This window comes from Lathyrus oleraceus, chromosome 5 (genome assembly GCF_024323335.1).
Source record: "Lathyrus oleraceus cultivar Zhongwan6 chromosome 5, CAAS_Psat_ZW6_1.0, whole genome shotgun sequence".
Classification (NCBI taxonomy): Eukaryota; Viridiplantae; Streptophyta; class Magnoliopsida; order Fabales; family Fabaceae; genus Lathyrus; species Lathyrus oleraceus.
Genome location: NC_066583.1, coordinates 422862560 through 422882308, shown reverse-complemented (window position 1 = coordinate 422882308; position 19749 = coordinate 422862560). Strand labels below are relative to the sequence as shown.

At 37.4% G+C, this 19749-nt stretch overlaps 2 non-coding genes across 2 annotated transcripts; both read left to right on the top strand.

The window, feature by feature from the left end:
- The first annotated feature begins 12763 nt into the window (after positions 1-12763).
- On the top strand, positions 12764-12870 carry LOC127089427 (small nucleolar RNA R71). Its single transcript, XR_007791025.1, has one exon. It is a non-coding gene; the product is annotated as a small nucleolar RNA R71 (small nucleolar RNA).
- Positions 12871-19130: 6260 nt separating this feature from the next.
- Positions 19131-19237, top strand: LOC127089422 (small nucleolar RNA R71). Its single transcript, XR_007791020.1, has one exon. It is a non-coding gene; the product is annotated as a small nucleolar RNA R71 (small nucleolar RNA).
- Positions 19238-19749: the final 512 nt, after the last annotated feature.

The window sequence follows — 19749 nt, the reverse complement described above, 5'->3', positions numbered from 1 at the left end:
GGGTAAAGAGCTAGGGTTTTGTCTTTGGGTGACCAGATGAATCTTGAAGCTTCTTCAAAGGAGACTCACCACCCAAATTGGGTTTGGGGGAGTGAGCGAGATGTCTTAGGTAATACTCCATGTTTTTTAGAATGATAGAGGATGAAATTAGGGTTAAGGTGGTGTAATCACACCTCAACATGGCTTAAGGGTCTTAAATCTTCACAGATGAATGACCTGCCTTGAATTTGTGGATTATTGTGGATTGTTAAGTATAGTTGCATATGAGATGAAATTTATGGTATGTATGCTCATGGAGTAGGGTTTAAAAAGGTCATATGAGGTAGGTTAAATTTGAGGGTGTGATAGAACTCAACCTCAAACTCAAGGGTGGAACTCATGGTTTTACTTTAAAGTTTTTGGTAGACAAGGCCACTACATTCGCTGATGCTGGAAGCTGGATTGCTTTCAACGTTATTCTTGATTTACTCTTATATGGGAATATGTTGTTCCCTAACATGGAAGGTTTTATGGATTTGGCCTCTATTCACATTTTTATGACCAAAAGTCATGTTCCTACTCTGCTGTATGATACCTATTATTCCATTCATGTGTGGAACCTGAAGAAGAAGGGAACTATTATGTTTTATACTCATATGTTGTACATATATTTCTTATCTCATCTACCCAACAAAGGCACTTTCGTTGAGAAGAAAGAAAATCTTAAATGGTCTCAGAGGATCATGTCTTTGACTGCTAAAGATATCTTGTGGTACTCTCGATGTTATGACGATGTGTAGCGGTAAATTCATGACCATCAAGCTATGGATAAGCTTAACATTAATAAAACCAGAGTCGCCATCGCGCTTTTATTGTTTACAAAGGAAAGGGGAAAAGTACAGACAAAACCCAAAGATAAGAAGTTTTCAACTTAAAAACTAATAAAATGCTAAAGATTACAGGTAAGGGGGTTGGTTACACAGAGGGAAGGTGTTAGCACCCAAAGTGTCCCAGGTACTCCTAGGGATCCCTTTTTTATATGTGCATGCGTTTTTGGTATAAAATATGTTTGATAAAATATAGAGTGTTGGGATGAGAAAAGAATTCATTGATTATATTTTTATGTCGAAGTTTGAAATTATAAGCAAAGAAAGTTTTTGAAATAAGGGAGAGATATTGAAATTTAAGAAATGGGAGGAGATGAAGAGGTTATCCTAAGCACAAATTTAAAAGTTAAGAGTTGAAAATATCTTACCAATGGGATGCCATCCAACAGACAAGAATGTCATAGAGAAACCCATATTCCTTTGGACTATAGTCAAGCAATAATCAATAAAAAAATAAGCAATATGCATACATCATGAAGATCAAGGCATCAAATAAAGATAACCACATCCAAGCAAGCACCCCAATAGCTAGCAGTGTTCAAATATCTTCCAATGTATCAGATGAAATATTTCTTGATCAACTCAGAACAAAACATCAAACATAGACAAATAACAAAATAAGCAATTAAGCACAAAGATACGGTAGTAGATGAATCAATGGGAACTCAAGGTCTTGCATAAGATGAAAGTTATTGTCAAAGATAGCTCAGTATCAAAATGTAGGCATTGTCCAAGTCCTTTAGCACTAGGAATGTTGCCTAATTCTAAGTCCAAAATTCAGATCAAGTTCCAATAGTCCACCAAAAGTTTTTTAGGGTTTTTCTTGTTATTAAATGTTTTAAGGTCCTAAGACCACAAACAAAACAAAAGCAAGCAAACAATATATACAATAACAAGATATGGCTTAAATGAGCAAAGTGAAAATGGCTTGAAACATAAACAAGTTATATGAAATGTAAATCACAATGAATGATAAAGGAATGAAATTTAAATTGAATAAAGTAAATGGCTTGAAAGTAAAGAAATATTAATAAGAGTTAGTCAAAGGTTAGTGAAATGTTAGTGTTGAGTTTTAATTGATTAATTCATTCTTTGGAGAACACTCAACCATTCATTCACATGTATGAATCCTTAAACCAAGACATCTTCCATGAAAAGGGCTCCAACTTGGATAATTCAACAAGTATGCCACTATCTCTCATGAAAGGAAAAAAGGTCAAGTTTCCACACAATTCCATGAAGAATGGGAGACTAACAATCTCACTTACTAGAATGCTATGCCTTGAGGGTCAAATTTAGCTCTATGTTAAGTAATAATAATTGGACTTATGTAGAAGTCACAACTATCTGAGGCCGGGCAATAAAAGTATAGGTTTTAATGCATGCTAGAGATTTGGTACAAAGAACCAAACTCCTAAAATATACCACACACTAAAAAAAGATCGAAGGGTCCTATCTTAGTCAGACTTATATTGATTCATCTCACACAAGGTCATTGATAAATCAATTAGCATTTAGACATTAGAGATTTCATTGGTCAAATGAGGGAATGGGGAAGAATATGGATGAAGATGAAGACTGAAGGGGAAATAGAAACACAAAATGATCATGAGAGGATTTTCATCTGATCAATACCATTCATTCATTTTAGGAGATGAAATATAGATTTCATCAATCCCCAAATATCCAATGGTTTTGACCAAACAAAAGTCAAATCAACCATGACCAAGGCCCAAATAGAAAGTCAAACATCACAAGACCATAAAAATGGCTCAACATAATTTTTAAACATTTAATCAATTAAAAATCAAATTCAAAATGAATTTAAATGCATTTTAATTTTGGCAAAACCTCAAATCTCTTCAAAACACCAAATAAAAGGCCAAGGGATTTATCTTAGGTGAAACAAGGTCAAAGGACCTTAGACAAAAAATTTCACGATTTTTAAAATGTTAGAAGTATTTTTAAATAATTAAAAATATGCACAAAACATTTAATTCATCAAATATACCAAAATTAATCCAAAAAATAATTTTAATTCGGAATATAGAAAAAATATTTAAAGATTTTTGGTGAAAGTCCCATATTTTTTGTATTAAAAATAGATTTATTGTGAATTAAACATAATAGGGCGATTAAATGAAAAATTAGAAAATACCAAAAATCAAGGGCCATCAGATCTCCCTCATTAATTGAGGTGGCAAATCTGATGGGCAGACACACGCTATCGATGACACACCTCAGTCAAAGCATCACACAGGAAAGGCTAGGATTAAAACATTTCTAAGGGATCTGATGGTTTGGAAGATGCCAACGCACCGCATGAGCCCTAGCTCCGGTCTTCTTCTCTGGTGGACCTCATCGAACTAGTCCACCATAAACCACCACCAAAATGAAAAGTAAGGACAGGGTTTTAAAGGAAAAATGCTAAGGAGCAAGAATCTGACCTCCATTTCTTCCAATTCCAAGTATATTGAACGATACATGGATTTCAAATTTGAGGTTCATGATTTGAGTTGCTTCGATTTGACCTCAAAGTAGCTTAATCTTGCTTCCAATTTGGCTTGGCTTGACTCTAGAAGCTTGTAGGAAGTGAAATGGATCAAAGAGAGGCTTGGATTCTTGGAGTTTCAATCTCAAAACAGAAGGTGATTTGAAACTCAATTTCAAGTGAAATCTTCAAGTTTATCCTTTAATGGAGGTTAGGGAGGCAATGGTTCAAAGCTTGGACAAGCAAGGATCCTCATTCTGATCACCAAGGTCATGTATATATAGGGTATCAAGTTGCTTTTCACACACTTTGAATTTTTGCCAATTTTAGCAACTTTGCTTGCATGGATGCATGGGTGTGTACAAGGCCTAATTCATGATGCCAAATGACCCAAAATTATGTGCTAATCAACCTGAAATGATATCACACGGTCATGCATTATAGAAATGAATTTTGAACATAGATCTTACCAAATGAAGCCTTGTAAATAACCCATGTGCAAGTCCTTCAAATCTTGGCTTTTTGGAAATATAACATCAAGGGGAACAACTTTTATGTTGAACACTTTTCCATTTGTATCTTGTATCAATATGAATTTTAATGTGGAAGTTTGAGAAATCAAACATAATTGAAGTTTTTTTAAGTACGAAGGCAAATGACCACTTCTTCCACCTTGAATAACTTTTGCTATGAGCTTCAAACGGAAATAGTTCCTTCATAAAAGTTGTATATATTTAATCCCTCTTCAATTTAGTCATAAATTTGACCTTATTTGGATTTGGCATGATGGATTTGTGCATTTTAGAAGTTGAGGAAAATTGCTTGTTCAATGGTAATGGCCCAAAATGACCTATAATGTTTCCTCTTGGCACATACCCTTTCAAATTGAATTTGACATTTCTAAAAGAATAAAAGTTATAGAGGACATCTTGAGATTTATCATGAAACTTGGATGTCCTTAATTTAATAAAAAATTAGCAATTTATGGTCCTTGGAAGTTGACCTCCTAACTAGGGCACAAATAAAATGACCTATAAACTTTCACCATAAAAAATGACTTTCCAAGAAAAAGAAGCTCTTGATGTCAACGTGAAAGTTGTTTGTAATGTCATAAAGAGTAACTTTTATCTTGGAATAATTTTCATATGATATATATTGTAGGAGATAGGGTCTTGGGAACCCCAGTTTTGACCAGTTGGCTTTCTCTGGTCAACCCCTTTAAACCCACTTGCAAACCTGAAGCTATCTTGATCTTTAGAGCTCATGGGAGATCATATATGCATAATGTGATGTATGATGAATTATATCTTGATATATTTGATCAAATGTTGAAGAAACTTGCTGAGAAAGTCACACAAGATACCCAAATGAATTAGGGCTACCAAGGAAAACAAGCTTCAAACTCTTGATGAATTCTTCATCAAAATGATAAATGAATATCATGGGGATCCATATTTGATGTCTATATGCATTGTGAACCATCTCTTGATTGATATATTGCACTGAGGGTCTCAAGCACTAGTTGTGAGCTTGATAAGGCATGGGTGGATGCACACAGTACCTACAAAAGAAACGAAGATATACATAGAAATATTTTTGGCATTTTGGTTAGTAAACAATGAAAAACAATGTATGATACAATCAAATGTGCTTGGTGATCTCTCCCAACGCAAACCCAATGAATGAGGGGCAAGGAGGATGCCAAGGTGTGATCCCAAATCCAATGCAAATGATGAGATAACATAAGTGATCTTAGTATCAAAATTGGGGTCTTATAGCTGCCCCTATTTAAGGACATTCTGGCTGAGGATGTGAAGGTTAATATCTTCATATCAACTCAGCAGAATGGACTTAAATAACAACATCTAGAAACAAATATTGGTCCCTAAGAGACCTCATGATGCATATGAATGTTAAAATAATCTTTGTGGGGAATATATTTCCACAAAGGAAAAGAATTCGGAGATACCGAAAATTCGTATGAGCATAATGCATTCCATAAGGAAAACTCACTGGGGAGACAAAGACTCTCGGGGATAACAATTGTGCATATGCCAGGCTATGACTTAAAAAATGTTGGAGACATGAGGGGTCTCCCACGAAAATAAATCAATGGAAGGTCTCGGTTGGGGAACAAGGAAACAATCAGCAGGAGATGAGAATAGATCAGAACAAAGCTGAAATACTCAAACCAAACAAGGGATGGAAATTTCACTGAGGAGATACGAACTTCAACGTAGGGGTAAAAGAGATGCATTATCTACTACCGGTTACTGGGTAAGGAGATAATACACTCTAACGGAGGGACATCCGTTACCAGTTAGGGTAAACATATCAAGGATGACTCACTAAGAAAAAAGAGGTGTATCCATTACTAGTTACTGGGTAAGAATAACCTACCGGGGAGAGAAGATCAAATAGGATTTACAACTACCTATTATTGGAAAGAAAACCGAAAAGAGAGTATTCGTCACTTGTTAAAGTGAACATATCAAGGATAAACTAAAAGGAAGAATATCCCTCATCAGTTAGGATAAACATATCAAGGATAGACCACTTGGGGAATGAGGAAGAATATCCGTTACCGGTTAGGATAAACATATAAAGGATAAACTGCCTAGGAGATATTGGAATTACAACTATCGGTTGCTGGGTAGAAGACCAAAGATAGAGAATATCTGTCATCAGTTAGGATGAACATATCAAGGATAGACTCAATAGAGAAAATGGGATTTACAACCACGGGTTACTGGGCAGAAGACCACAAATAGAGAAAATTCGTCACTGATTAAAGTGAACATATCAAGGATTAACTCTGAAGGGAAAAATAGGATTTATATCTACCATTTAATGGGTAGAAGGCTGCAAAGAGGAGAAAAAGATAGTTTAAAGTGAACATATCAAGGATTAACTCTCTGGGGAATAAAAGAAGGGATTACCAATACCCTTTAACCGGGTAGAAAACCAAACAGGAAGAATATCCGCCACCGGTTAGGATGAACATATCAAGGATAAACTTTTAGGGAAACATGAAAACGAATCCGCTGGGGAAAACAAAGGAAGTAGATTAAATTTTATCGGGTATTGGGAAAAAGTAATGTACTCAACATCAAGAAGAATATTACCAGTTACTGGGTAATAGACTCTAGGAGACCAAAAGATCTATCTAGGTAGGAACTAGAAAGAAATGATCAATCAAAGACTCAACCCAATAAGGATATAACTCAGGGGGAATGGTTCCATCCAGATAATAAACTGAGGAGGAAACTGAAATAATAGTCATCCACGAGTAAATAAATTAGTGGGGAATGAGAAAGGTTAAACTCTTTCTGCTTAAGGGGCTGGCACTCTACATTTGAAGGAGGACAGACTCACCGAATCTGCATGGGAAAACAATATCACCAAAGCAGGGGACCAGAAGAAAAATCAATGCAATAAGATGCACAATGAAATATCTGATGTTATGTTTTATGCATGAATTTTCATGTATATGGTTATGATTATGCTGACAAAACAACATAAAGGATACAAATAACAATGATTTGAACCATCATTACAACACTCGGCTAATCTCAACAAGATGGAAACACCAACTAGAGAAACTGCTAGGCGCGAAAATAAATCATCTAGCTCTGAATAAATCAACTCTGTCTGGGGAAAGACATGGTGAACTGATACGTCTCGTGACTGTATATAGAATATAGTCTATCGGGTACTTGACTGCAATTGCACAGTCTAGTCGTTTTAGTTTTAAAAGATATCGAACCCGCAAGGACCGATGGTCAAACTAATGTTACTGACGTTACTATGTTTAGCTAAGGAAATGATTTTAGAAGTTTGGTTGAATGAAAATTAAATCTAAGGGAAGTTAAGTTTTAAGAAAATATTAATAGGGGGATATCAGTATACAACGCATTAATCGTCAGGGATTCGATAAGTCACCGGTGTATAATTTAAGTACCATATATCTTTCAGTAGAAAACAATTATTTAAAAGGCTTTATCTCAACTCTCGTGATTGTTGATTCAAACTATACCTTTAAGTCAGAATGTACGCTCTCGTTGTCCCATTTGAAGTTAAAAATACTTTTTGAAAATAAATAAGTTCTAATTGCTTTTAAAGCATTCTCGCTGTTTTTAAAATAAATGCCTAGTTTTTACTATCCAGTTCGACCCTCACGCTCTCGCGATTGTCGGTTCTCACCTTAGTTAATTTCCCACTCTCGGGGCAAAATCGTATTAAATAGCTTCTCACTCTTGTGACAAATTTAATTAAATTTAAATTAAAAACCACAACCAAAAAGATTGTTTGAGAAAAGAAGTTTTACACCAATTATTATTAAATCCCGTCTAATTAAATTGTTTACATACTGATACCGTTAGTTTAGCCGGACATGTTAAATAACGCAAACACAGACGACCATAAACAGATCAACAATACAAGAAACATGATTATAATAATAGTAAAGCAATAACAATAATAATTGAATAAAAACTGGAGATTGGATTAATAGAATATGCCGAATCTTGAAGTAATTGAGCAGTCCTCCACAGGTCAGTACGATTCTGCTTCTTCAAAATAATTGCTTAAACTAAATTAAATAAATTACAGTAGTTCCCTAATGTAGGAAACTACTACTTTGGCTAAATGAAAAACGGAAAGGAAAAAGGGAAAACGGAATCTCTGAACGGTAAAAGAAAACAATGTTGCTAAAGAAAATTAAAAGAAAAACAGAATTGATGTGGAAAAATTAAATGCAGAGAAAGGTCTTGAAAGATGGCTTCAGAGAGGAAAATTAAGTGTGCCTGTAGGTTTCCAACTTCCATCCTTTTATATTCCCCATAAGGTCTTGGTAGTTGAGAGAAATAAGGGTGACTTGGTTGAGTGAGAAATCCACGGGAAAGTGGCTGAGGAACGAGAAATAAGGGCCTGGTGGATCACTTCTGTTGACAGATTCAATGTGTTGATTTTGGCCTTGTGACGGTCGTGATGGGCTTGTGACGGTCGTGACACCCAAAGCGTGATGGTCATGATAGGCTTTGTGATGGTCGTCACATGCACATAGTTTGTATTCTCTGCTTTTCTGCTGTTTTCTCTTCTGTTTTTTCTTCTTTTCCTTCCTTTTCTATACTTTGCTCATTTAAGCATGGAAATTGAAATACCTGCAAAAATAACTCGAACACTTGCGAAATAATCAGAATATAAATGAAAATGGTATGATTTTTTAGTGTAAATCAAGGCAAATATACGATGTATTTTCGCGTTATAAAACTCCCCTAAAGACTAGTTTTGGCACACCAAATCTAGGAAAGATTATGTTCTTGAACAACTTAATCACTACTCGTGTGTCATTTGTCGGAGAAGCTACAACCTTGATCCATTTCAAAACGTAATCAACAGCCACGAGTATGTATTTATTACCAAAAGAAGATGGGAATGGTCCCATGAAGTTAATCCCCCACACATCAAAGACTTCCACTTCTAAGATGCCTGTTTGTGGCATTTCATCGCGTCTTGAAACTTTACCAGTGCGTTGGCACCGGTCGCAATTTATAACCACATTATGGACATCTTTCCATAGAGTAGGCCAAAAGAGGCCCAACTGTAAGATCTTAGTGCAAGTTTTTGAAGTGCTTGCGTGCCCACCATAGGGGGCGGAATGGCAATGAGAGATTATATCGTCTATTTCATCCTCAGGAACACATCGACAGAAAATACCATCGGTACCTCTTTTGAAAAGCAGAGGTTCATCCTAGTAGTATTGGTTTAGGTCATGAAAGAATTTCTTCTTTTGTTGGTATGATAGGTCCAGTGGAAGTACTCCAACAGCTAGGTAGTTGACAAAATCAGCATACCATGGCAGAGTTGTATTCGCATGAATTTCTTCCACGAATTCTTCTATTTCGGTATCATTTAAGGTTAGTTCATACATGTCACTTTCCATTTGGGCTATAAGTCGTTCGTAAGGGAAATCATCATTGATTGGAATTTGTTCAGGCTTATCCCGTTCGATTCGTGATAAGTGGTCTGCTACTACGTTTTCAGTACCCTTCTTATCCTTTATTTCTAAGTCAAATTCTTGTAAGAGTAGGATCCATCTGAAGAGGCTTGGTTTGGCATCCTTCTTAATTAGAAAATATCTAATAGCAGCATGGTCAGTATAGATAATGATTTTCGCTCCTTCTAAGTAGGAACGGAATTTGTCTAAAGCGAACACAACGGCTAGAAGTTCCTTTTCAGTGGTGGTGTAGTTCATTTGGGCAGGATCTAATGTTCTACTTGCGTAGTAGATAGCATGAATTTTTTTATCCTTTCTTTGTCCTAGCGCTGCGCCTACAGCATAATCACTCGCATCGCACATGATTTCGAAAGGTAATCTCCAGTCAGGTGGTTGCATGATATGTGCGGTATTTAGAGATGTTTTTAATTGCTCAAACACTGTTAAACATTTCTTATCAAAGATAAAGTCAGCGTCTTTCATTAATAAACCAGTAAGTGGTTTGGTAATTTTCGAGAAATCTTTGATAAAGCGTCGATAGAAACCGGCGTGTCCTAAAAAGCTTCGTATTTCTTGTACGGTTTTCGAAGGTTGAATATTCTCTATGATTTCGATCTTAGCTTTGTCTACTTTAACTCCTTTATCAGATACTATGTGTCCTAACACGATTCCTTGTTGGACCATGAAATGGCATTTCTCCCAGTTCAAGACGAGATTCACCTTTATGCATATTTCAAGTACCATTTCAAGGTTTGATAGACATCCTTTGAAGCTCTTCCCACAAACATAAAAATCGTCCATAAAGACTTCCATAATGTCATCTATAAAGTCAACGAAGATTGACATCATGCATCTTTGGAATGTTGCGGGAGCGTTGCATAATCCAAATGGCATTCGTTGATAAGCGAATGTACCATAAGGAAATGTGAAGGTTGTTTTCTCTTGGTCGTCAGGATGGATAGGAATTTGAAAGAATCCTGAATAACCGTCTAGATAGCAGAAGTGGGAATGCTTAGCCAATCGTTCGAGCATTTGATCAATGAAAGGCGGAGGAAAATGATCCTTTCGAGTGGCTTTGTTTAGTTTCTTATAATCGATGCACATTCTACTTCCAGTCATAACTCTTTGTGTTATAGATTCGCCCTTCTCGTTTTTAACAACTGTAACACCCCCTTTCTTGGGTACTACATGAACGAGGCTAACCCATTGAGTATCGGAGATCGGGTATATGATTCCTGCATCTAATAACTTCTTTACTTCATCCTTGACTATAATACTTAAGATTGGGTTGATCCTTCTATGGTGTTCTCTAGAGGTTTTACAATCTTCCTCTAGCATAATACGATGCATGCAGATAGAAGGACTTATTCCTTTTAGGTCAGCGATGCTGTAGCCTAACGAAGTTGGATATTTTCTTAAGACATATAGTAACTTTTTAGTTTCCATCTGTCCCAAGTCAACATTGACTATTACTGGTCTTTTGAGTTCAGTGTCTAGGAATTCGTATCTTAGGTTCTTTGGTAGTGTTTTTAATTCTAAGTCTGGTTTCTTCGGGCATGGCATGTGGTTGGGTGTAAGTGCTAAGCATTCTCTTAGGCTGTCATTTTTTTATGGTTCACGCCAATTATCATCTTCGAAGATTGGAGGGATTTGGATTTTAATTATATCAGAATATGTGGTTTCTTGCATCTCCATCTCTCTTACGCACTCGTCTATGATGTCAACTAAATAACAGGTATCGTCTATAGCTGACGCTTGTAAGAGTTGTGTCAAGATGAATTCAACCTTTTCTTCTCCAACTTCGAATGTTAGCTTACCTCTTTTCACGTCTATTATGGCTCTGGTGGTAGCAAAGAATGGTCTTCCTAATATAATAGGTGTACTTGCATCTTCTTTGATGGCCATGATTATGATGTTTGTAGGAATGTAGAATTGTCCTACACGTACTGGGACATTCTCTCGTATACTAACAAGATATTTGATTGAGCGGTCAGATAGTTGAACAGACATCTTGGTTGGTATTAGTTCTCCTATGTTGAGCCTTTTACAGATGGTTAAGGGCATTACACTAATGATGGCTCCTAAGTCGCATAGAGCTTTGTCTATGATGAACTTTCCAATGAAACAGGGTATGGAGAATCTACCTGGGTCTTTTAATTTGGGAGGCATTTTATTTTGGATTATTGCGCTACACTCAGCAGTAAGTGTAACTGTTTCATTATCCTCGATCTTTTTCTTATTGGATAGAATCTATTTAAGAAATTTGGCATATGAGGGCATTTGTGTGATGGCTTCTGTAAAGGGAATTGTAATGTTTAGTTGCTTCAGAAGTTCAACAAATTTCTTGAATTGCTCTGCAGTTTTAGAATTTGTTAGTCTTTGAGGATACGAAATGGGTGGTTTATAAGGCGGTGGAGGCACATAAGGTTTTTATTTCTCTTCAGACTCTTGGGTATTATCTTCCTTCTCCTTCGATTCACTTACCTTCTCAGTTGTTGTTTGTCTGGTTTTTGGTACATGGCAGGATTTTGGAGTCTTGGATCTACGGGTCCGTCTAGTTCTTTTCCACTCCTCAATATAACGACATTTGCATGTCCTTTTGGATTAGGTTGCGGCTGTCCAGCAAATGTGCCAACGGGAGCAGCAGTAGGTGCTTGTTGTTGAGCCACTTGTGAAATCTGTGTTTCAAGCATTTTGTTGTGGGTGGCTTAGGCGTCTACTTTGCTTGCTAATTGTTTAAGTTGGTCACTAGTATGTATGTTTTGGTTCAAGAAGTCTTTGTTTGTTTGAGCTTGGGTAGCTATGAAGCTTTCCATCATTAGTTCAAGGTTGGACTTCCTAAGTGTGTTAGGAGCATTATTAGTTGGCTTTTGATATCCAGGAGGAACAATGGGTGCTTGGCCAGGAGCATACAAGGAGTTGTTGTTCTTATACGAAAAGTTAGGATGGTTTTTCCAACCTGGGTTGATTGGATCAGGAGCATACAATGTGTTAGGAGCATTATTTCCTTGTGTGTAATTCACTTGATCGTTTGGGACTCCTGCCAATATCTGACATTCTGGTGCAGTGTGTCAAGGAGTTCCACAAAACTCACAGTTTGGAATCACGGCAGCCATGGTGGTTGCGGGTGGTATGGTTAAGTTGTCTAACTTTTGAACAAGGGCATCTACCTTTGCATTGGCATGGTGAAGGCTACTGATTTTGTAGATTCCACTTTTTGTTTGGGGATTTTCTAATGGAGTTCTTTCACCTCCCCATTGGCAATGCTTTTCGGCCATGTTTTCAATGAGTTGATATGCTTCGTTGTATGGCTTATCCATAAGTGCTCCGCCCGCGGCAGCATCTACTATCAGCCTTGTGTTATACAGAAGCCCATTGTAAAATGTGTGAATGATCACCCAGTCTTCGAGACCGTGATATGGACATATCCTCATCATGTCTTTCTATCTCTCCCACGCATCGTAGAGATATTCTACATCCTTTTGTCGAAATCCGTTAATTTGAGCTCTCAGCATAGCAATTTTGCTTAGCGGAAAATATTGGGATAAGAAAACGTTCTTCAGTTCTTCCCATGTTGTAACTGAGTTGGATGGAAAGGATTCCAACCAAGCCCAAGCTCTGTCTCTTAGAGAGAAAGGAAAGAGGCGTAGTCTTATCGCATCTTAAGATACACCATTCGCCTTCATAGTGTCTACGTACTGCATAAACTTGGTCAGATGTTCATTAGGGTCGTCCGTAGGATTTCCAGCAAATTGATGTTGTTGGACGGCTGATAATAATGAGGGTTTCAGCTCAAAATCATTTCGGTTGATAGTAGGGGCAGCTATGCTGCTGTGAGGTTCTTGTTGGGATGGGGTAGCGTAGAACTTAAGAGGACAATTCTGTGGTTCCACTGTTGCCATTGTTGGTTTTTCAACTGGTTCAGCAGTAGGAAAGAAGATATCGGTAATATTGTACATTCGTTGGTACTCTAGTATTCGGCGTCTTAAATATAAGAAATGCTCTAATTCTACGATTGGTGGTGCTAAGTTGTCGCCTTGTGAGGGAGTACTTAGCATACAATCGGGGGAAATAAGGGAAAAAAGATTAGCTTTTTAGCTTAGTCTAAACTGTGCAACGAAAGAATCGCACTATTTGACTAAATCAAGTCCCCCACAACGGCGCCAAAAACTTGATACGTCTCGTGACAGTATATAGAATATAGTCTATCGGGTACTTGACTGTAAGTGCACAGTCTAGCCGTTTTAGTTTTAAAAGATATAGAACCCGCAGGGACCGATGGTCAAAGTAATGCTACCGACGTTACTATATTTATCTAAGGAAATGATTTTTAGAAGTTTGGTTGAACAAAAATTAAATCTAAGGGAAGTTAAGTTTTAAGAAAATATTAATAGGGGGATATCAGTATGCAACGCATTAATCGTCAGGGATTTGATAAGTCACCGGTGTATAACTTAAGTACCAAATATCTTTCAGTAGAAAATACTTATTTAAAAGGCTTTATCTCACACTCTCGTGATTGTTGATTCGGACTATACCTTTAAGTTAGAATGTACGCTCTCGCTGTAACATTTGAAGTCAAAAATACTTTTTGAAAATAAATAAGTTCTAATTGCTTTTAAAGCGCTCTCGCTGTTTTTAAAATCAATGCCTAGTTTTCACTATTCAGTTCGACCCTCACGCTCTCGCGATTGTCAGTTCTCACCTTAGTAAATTTCCCACTCTCGTGGCAAAATCGTATTAAATAGCTTCTCACTCTTGTGACAAAGTTAATTAAATTAAAATTAAAAACCACAGCTAAAAAGATTGTTTGAGAAAAGAAGTTTTACACCAATTATTATTAAATCCCGTCTAATTAAATTGTTTACATACCGATACCAGTAGTTTAGCCAGACATGTTAAATAACGCAAACACAGACAAGCAGAAAAAGATCAACAATACAACAAATATGATTATAATAATAGGAAAGCAATAACAATAATAATTGAATAAAAACCTGGAGATTGGATTAATAGAATATACCGAATCTTGAAGTACTTGAGCGGTCTTCCAAAGGTCGGTAGGATTCTGCTTCTTCGAAATAATTGTTTAACTAAATTAAATAAATTGCAGTAGTTCCCCAATGTAGGAAACTACTACTTTGGCTAAACGAAAAATGGAAAGGAAAAAGGGAAAACAGAAACTCTGAACGGTAAAAGAAAACAACGTTGTTGAAGAAAAATAAAAGAAAACAACGTTGCTGAAGAAAAATAAAAGAAAAACAGAATTGTTGTGGAAAAATAAAATGCAAAGAAAGGTATTGAAAGCTGGCTTCAGAGAGGAAAATTAAGCGTGCCTGTAGGTTTCCAACTTCCATCCTTTTATATTCCCCATTTGGTCTTGGCAGTTGAGAGAAATAAGGGTGACTTGGTTGAGTTAGTAATCCACGGGAAAGTGGCTGAGGAACGAGAAATAAGGGTCTGGTGGATCACTTTTGTTGACAGATTCAATGCCCTGATTTTGGCCTTATGACGGTCGTGATGGGCCTGCGATGGGCGTGAGACCCAGGGCGTGACGGTCGTGACAGGCTTTGTGACGGTCGTCACTTACACATAATTCGTATTCTCTACTTTTCTGCTGTTTTCTCGTCTGTTTCTTCTTCTTTCCCTTCCTTTTCTATACTTTTCTCATTTAAGCATGGGATTTGAAATACCTGCAAAAATAACTCGAACACTTGCGGAATAATCGAAATATAAATGAAAGTGGTACGAGTTTTGAGTGTAAATCAAGGCAAATATACAATGTATTTTCGCGTTATCAAGAACATGCTTCCAATCAATCACGGTAAACTCTGTGGGGAGAGAGCACTGCTGAAGGATGATCAACCAAACTTGTCGAGGATATAGATAGATCTGTTGAGGATCCAAATTGTCAACACTACAGGGAATTTTAAGTCAACACCATGTAGAACGGGAGACAACCTTGCAGAGGGCGAAATTAAATACTGCTCAGAATCCAATACTGCTGGGAATGAGGGATCTTCTATCAGAAGATGAACTCCGCTGGGAAATACAAGAGATAAAACTCTGAATGAGGAATCGAGCAAATGCTGGGGATGTTGTGACCTGTTGGATTAAAACCAAAAACCATCACAGTCCTTAATAATCATCAAATTCCTCTTGGAAATTGTGAAATAAACAAATTTCACAATAAAGATAACTGAATCTGACTCACACATGGGAGAAACTTTCGTGGTTATGAAACATAAACAAATGCAAAAGGGGATCTAGAAACCAAATAAAGGTTTCGAATATCCAGGGTCCAATCATCAAAATCAAAATTAGGGAATACAAAACATGAACACCTCAGTTGGGGAATATGAATTGGAACAAGGGGGCAATCATTAGCTCAACCGGGGATGAGACCCACCAACTCTACTAGGGATGAGAAATCGCTCGGGGAGAAACTCATCGACCAAGGTGGGGATAAATGGCAAATTGTTGGGGAGGAAAATAGTTACCAAACCAACTGCTTGGGGAAGACGAACAACGCTTCATACTTCAAGACTTACCTTTTCTCAGATTGCTGTTGACATTCCTTGCTGCGATCGATTATTCTTAAAGTGAATGCTTTTATTATTTTAAGAAAAATAATTATTCATTAATTTATTTCAAAATTATCATCAAAAAAATTTAATTTAATTTAGCAGAAGTAAATAAGAATAAAAGTAATTGGATAAAAGCTCAACTTTAATTAATATAATGGTAGTCCGCGAATGGCGAGACTCCATGGATCTTTACAAAGTTTGAGAATGGTAATTTACATGAAAAGGGTTACATTGAAATAAATGATCACTACAGTCCCTACAAACTTCAGAATTCACTTGCTTGTCTTCGGTTGAGAATGATGAATCTAAACCAAATGACCGTTCAAAACCGCTTCAAAGATCAGATCCAGTCGGATGCAGTTACTTACCATAATCCCTAATTTTTGCCTAGATTGCCCCGAGATAGGGCACTCAATCTACCGGGATAATTTTTTTTTATGTCTCTAACTTTTTCCTAGATCGCCCTTTCGGGTTTTCAATCGACTGAGACGCTCATTTTTGCCTAAGCCGCCCTTTCGGGTATTCAACTTAGTGAGTTGTTCTTTTCATTTTTAGGCGAGTGATCTCTTCACCATCCATAGCTGTAAGAATCAAAGCACCGCATGAAAAGGCTCTCTTAACAACATAAGGGCCTTCATAATTAGGAGTCCATTTGCCCCTAGTATCAGGTTTGAAAGATAAAATCTTCTTGAGAACGAGGTGACCTTATCGGAACACACGAGGCTTGGCCTTCTTATTAAAAGTATTCTTCATTCTCTGTTGATATAAGTAACCATGACACATGGAAATCAATCTCTTCTCTTCATTCCAATTTAGCTGGTCATATATGGTCTGACACCATTCAGCTTTTGTCAACTAGGCTTCCATCAAAACACGTAATGATGGGATCTCAACCTCCACGGGGAGCACAACTTCCATTCCATAAACAAGAGAGAAAGGGGTTGCCCCTGTTGAAGTTCATATGGGTGTACGACACCCATGCAAAGAAAATGGGATCATTTCATGCCAATCTTGTATGTTACAACCATCTTCTGAATAATCTTCTTAATATTCTTATCTGCAGCTTCAACAGTCCTATTCATCTTCGGTCTGTAGGGAAAAAATTATGATGTATAATTTTGAAGTCTTTGCAAAGAGCTTCCATCATGTTATTGTTCAAGTTCGATCCATTATCAGTAATGATCTTACTTGGCACACCATAACGACAAATAATCTGATTCTTGATAAATCGGACCACAATCTGCTTGGTTACATTCGCATATGATGCCGCCTTAACCCACTTTGTGAAGTAGTTAATAGCCACCAGAATGAAACGATGTTCGTTCGATGCTTTGGGCTCAATCATGCCAATCATATCAATTCCCCACACGGAGAAGGGCAATGAAGAGGAAATGACATTCAACAATGTCAGAGGAACATGAATCTTATCTGCATGAATTTGACACTTGTGGCATTTCTTTACAAAACTTGCAACAATCATATTCCATTGTCAGGCAATAGTCACCTGCTCTCAACATGTTCTTTGCCATAACATGTTCATTGGAATCAGTACCAAAGGAACCTTCATGGACTTCAATCATCAATAGGTCTGCTTTGTGTCTATCCATGTATTTGAGCAAAACCATATAGAAGTTTCTCTTGTAAATCACATCACCATTCTGGTAGAAGTTACCAGCTAATCTTCTCAAAGTCTTCTTATCTTTCAAATATGCCCCAGGCGGGTGAATCTGACTTTGGAGGAAACATTTGATATCATAATACCATGGCTTTTCATCTTTGACTTCTTCAATAGAAAACACATGAATTGGCCTATCAAGACGCATCACATTCATGTTGAGCCTTTTACAGATGGTTAAGGGCATTACACTAATGTTGGCTCCTAAGTCGCATAGAGCTTTGTCTACGACGAACTTTCTAATGACACAGGGTTGGAGAATCTACATGGGTATTTTAGTTTGGGAGGCATGTTATTTTGGATTATTGCGCTACACTCAGCAGTAAGTGTAACTGTTTCATTATCCTCGATCTTTTTCTTATTGGATAGGATCTATTTAAGAAATTTGGCATATAAGGGCATTTGTGTGATGACTTTTGTAAAGGGAATTATAATGTTTAGTTTCTTCAGAAGTTCAACAAATTTCCTGAATTGCCCTGCAGTTTTAGAATTTATGAGTCTTTAAGGATACGTAATGGGTGGTTTATAAGACGGTGAAGGCACATAAGGTTTTTCTTTCTCTTCAGCCTCTTGGGTATTATCTTCATTCTCCTTCGGTTCACTTACCTTCTCAATTGTTGTTCTGTCTGGTTTTTGGTACATGGTAGGATTTTGGAATCTTGGATCTACGGGTCCGTCTAGTTCTTTTCCACTCCTCAATATAATGGCATTTGCATGTCCTTTTGGATTAGGTTGCAGTTGTCTAGGAAATGTGCTGGCGGGAGCAGCAGTAAATGCTTGTTGTTGAGCCACTTGTGAAATATGTGTTTCAAGCATTTTGTTGTGGGTGGCTAAGGCGTCTACTTTGCTTGCTAATTGTACAAGTTGCTCACTAGTATGTATGTTTGGGTTCAAGAAGTCTTTGTTTGTTTGAGCTTGGGTAGCTATGAAGCTTTCCATCATTAGTTCAAGGTTGGACTTCCTAGGCATGTTAGGAGCATTATTAGCTAACTTTTAATATCCAAGCGGAACAGCGGGTGCTTGGCCAGGTGCATACGAGACGTTGTTGTTCTTATACAGAAAGTTAGGATGGCTTTTCCAACCTGGGTTGTATGTACTCAAATAAGGGTTTCCTTGTGTGTAATTCACTTTATCGGTTAGGACTCCTGCCAATATCAGACATTCTGGTGCAGTGTGTCCAGGAGTTCCACATAACTCACAGTTTGGAGTCACGACAACCACGGTGGTTGCGGGTGGTATGGTCAAGTTGTCTAACTTTTGAACAAGGGCATCTACCTTTGCGTGGACATGGTCAAGGCTACTGATTTCGTACATTCCACTTTTTGTTTGGGGCTTTTCTACTGGAGTTCTTTCACCTCCCCATTGGCAATGGTTTTGGGCCATATTTTCAATTAGTTGATAGGCTTGGTTGTATGGCTTGGCCATAAGTGCACCGCCCGCGGCAGCGTCTACTGTCAGTCTTGTGTTATACAGAAGCCCATTGTAAAATGTGTGAATGATCACCCAATCTTCGAGACCGTGATATGGATATATCCTCATCATGTCTTTGTATCTCTCCCACGCGTCGTAGAGAGATTCTACATCCTTTTGTCGAAATCCATTGATTTGAGCTCTCAGCATAGCAGTTTTGCTTGGCAGAAAATATCGGGATAAGAAAATGTTCTTCAGTTCTTCCCATGTTGTAACTGAGTTGGATGTCAAGGATTGCAACCAAGCCCAAGCTCTGTCTCTTAGAGAGAAAGGTAAAAGGCATAGTCTTATCGCATCTTGAGATACACCATTCGCCTTCACAGTGTCTGCGTACTGCACAAACTTGGTCAGATGTTCATTAGGGTCGGCCGTAGGATTTCCAGAAAATTGATGCTTTTTGAGGACTGATAATAATGAGGGTTTTAGCTCGAAATCGTTTCGATTGATAGTAGGGGCATCAATGCTGCTGTGAAGTTCTTGTTGGGACGGGGTAGCTTAGAACTTAAGAGGACGATTCTATGGTTCCACTGTAGCCATGGTTGGTTTTTCAACTGGTTCAGCAGTAGGAAAGAAGATATCGAGAATATTGTACCTTCATTGGTACTCTAGTATTCGGCGTCTTAAATCTAAGAAACGCTCTAATTCTACTATAGGTGGTGCTA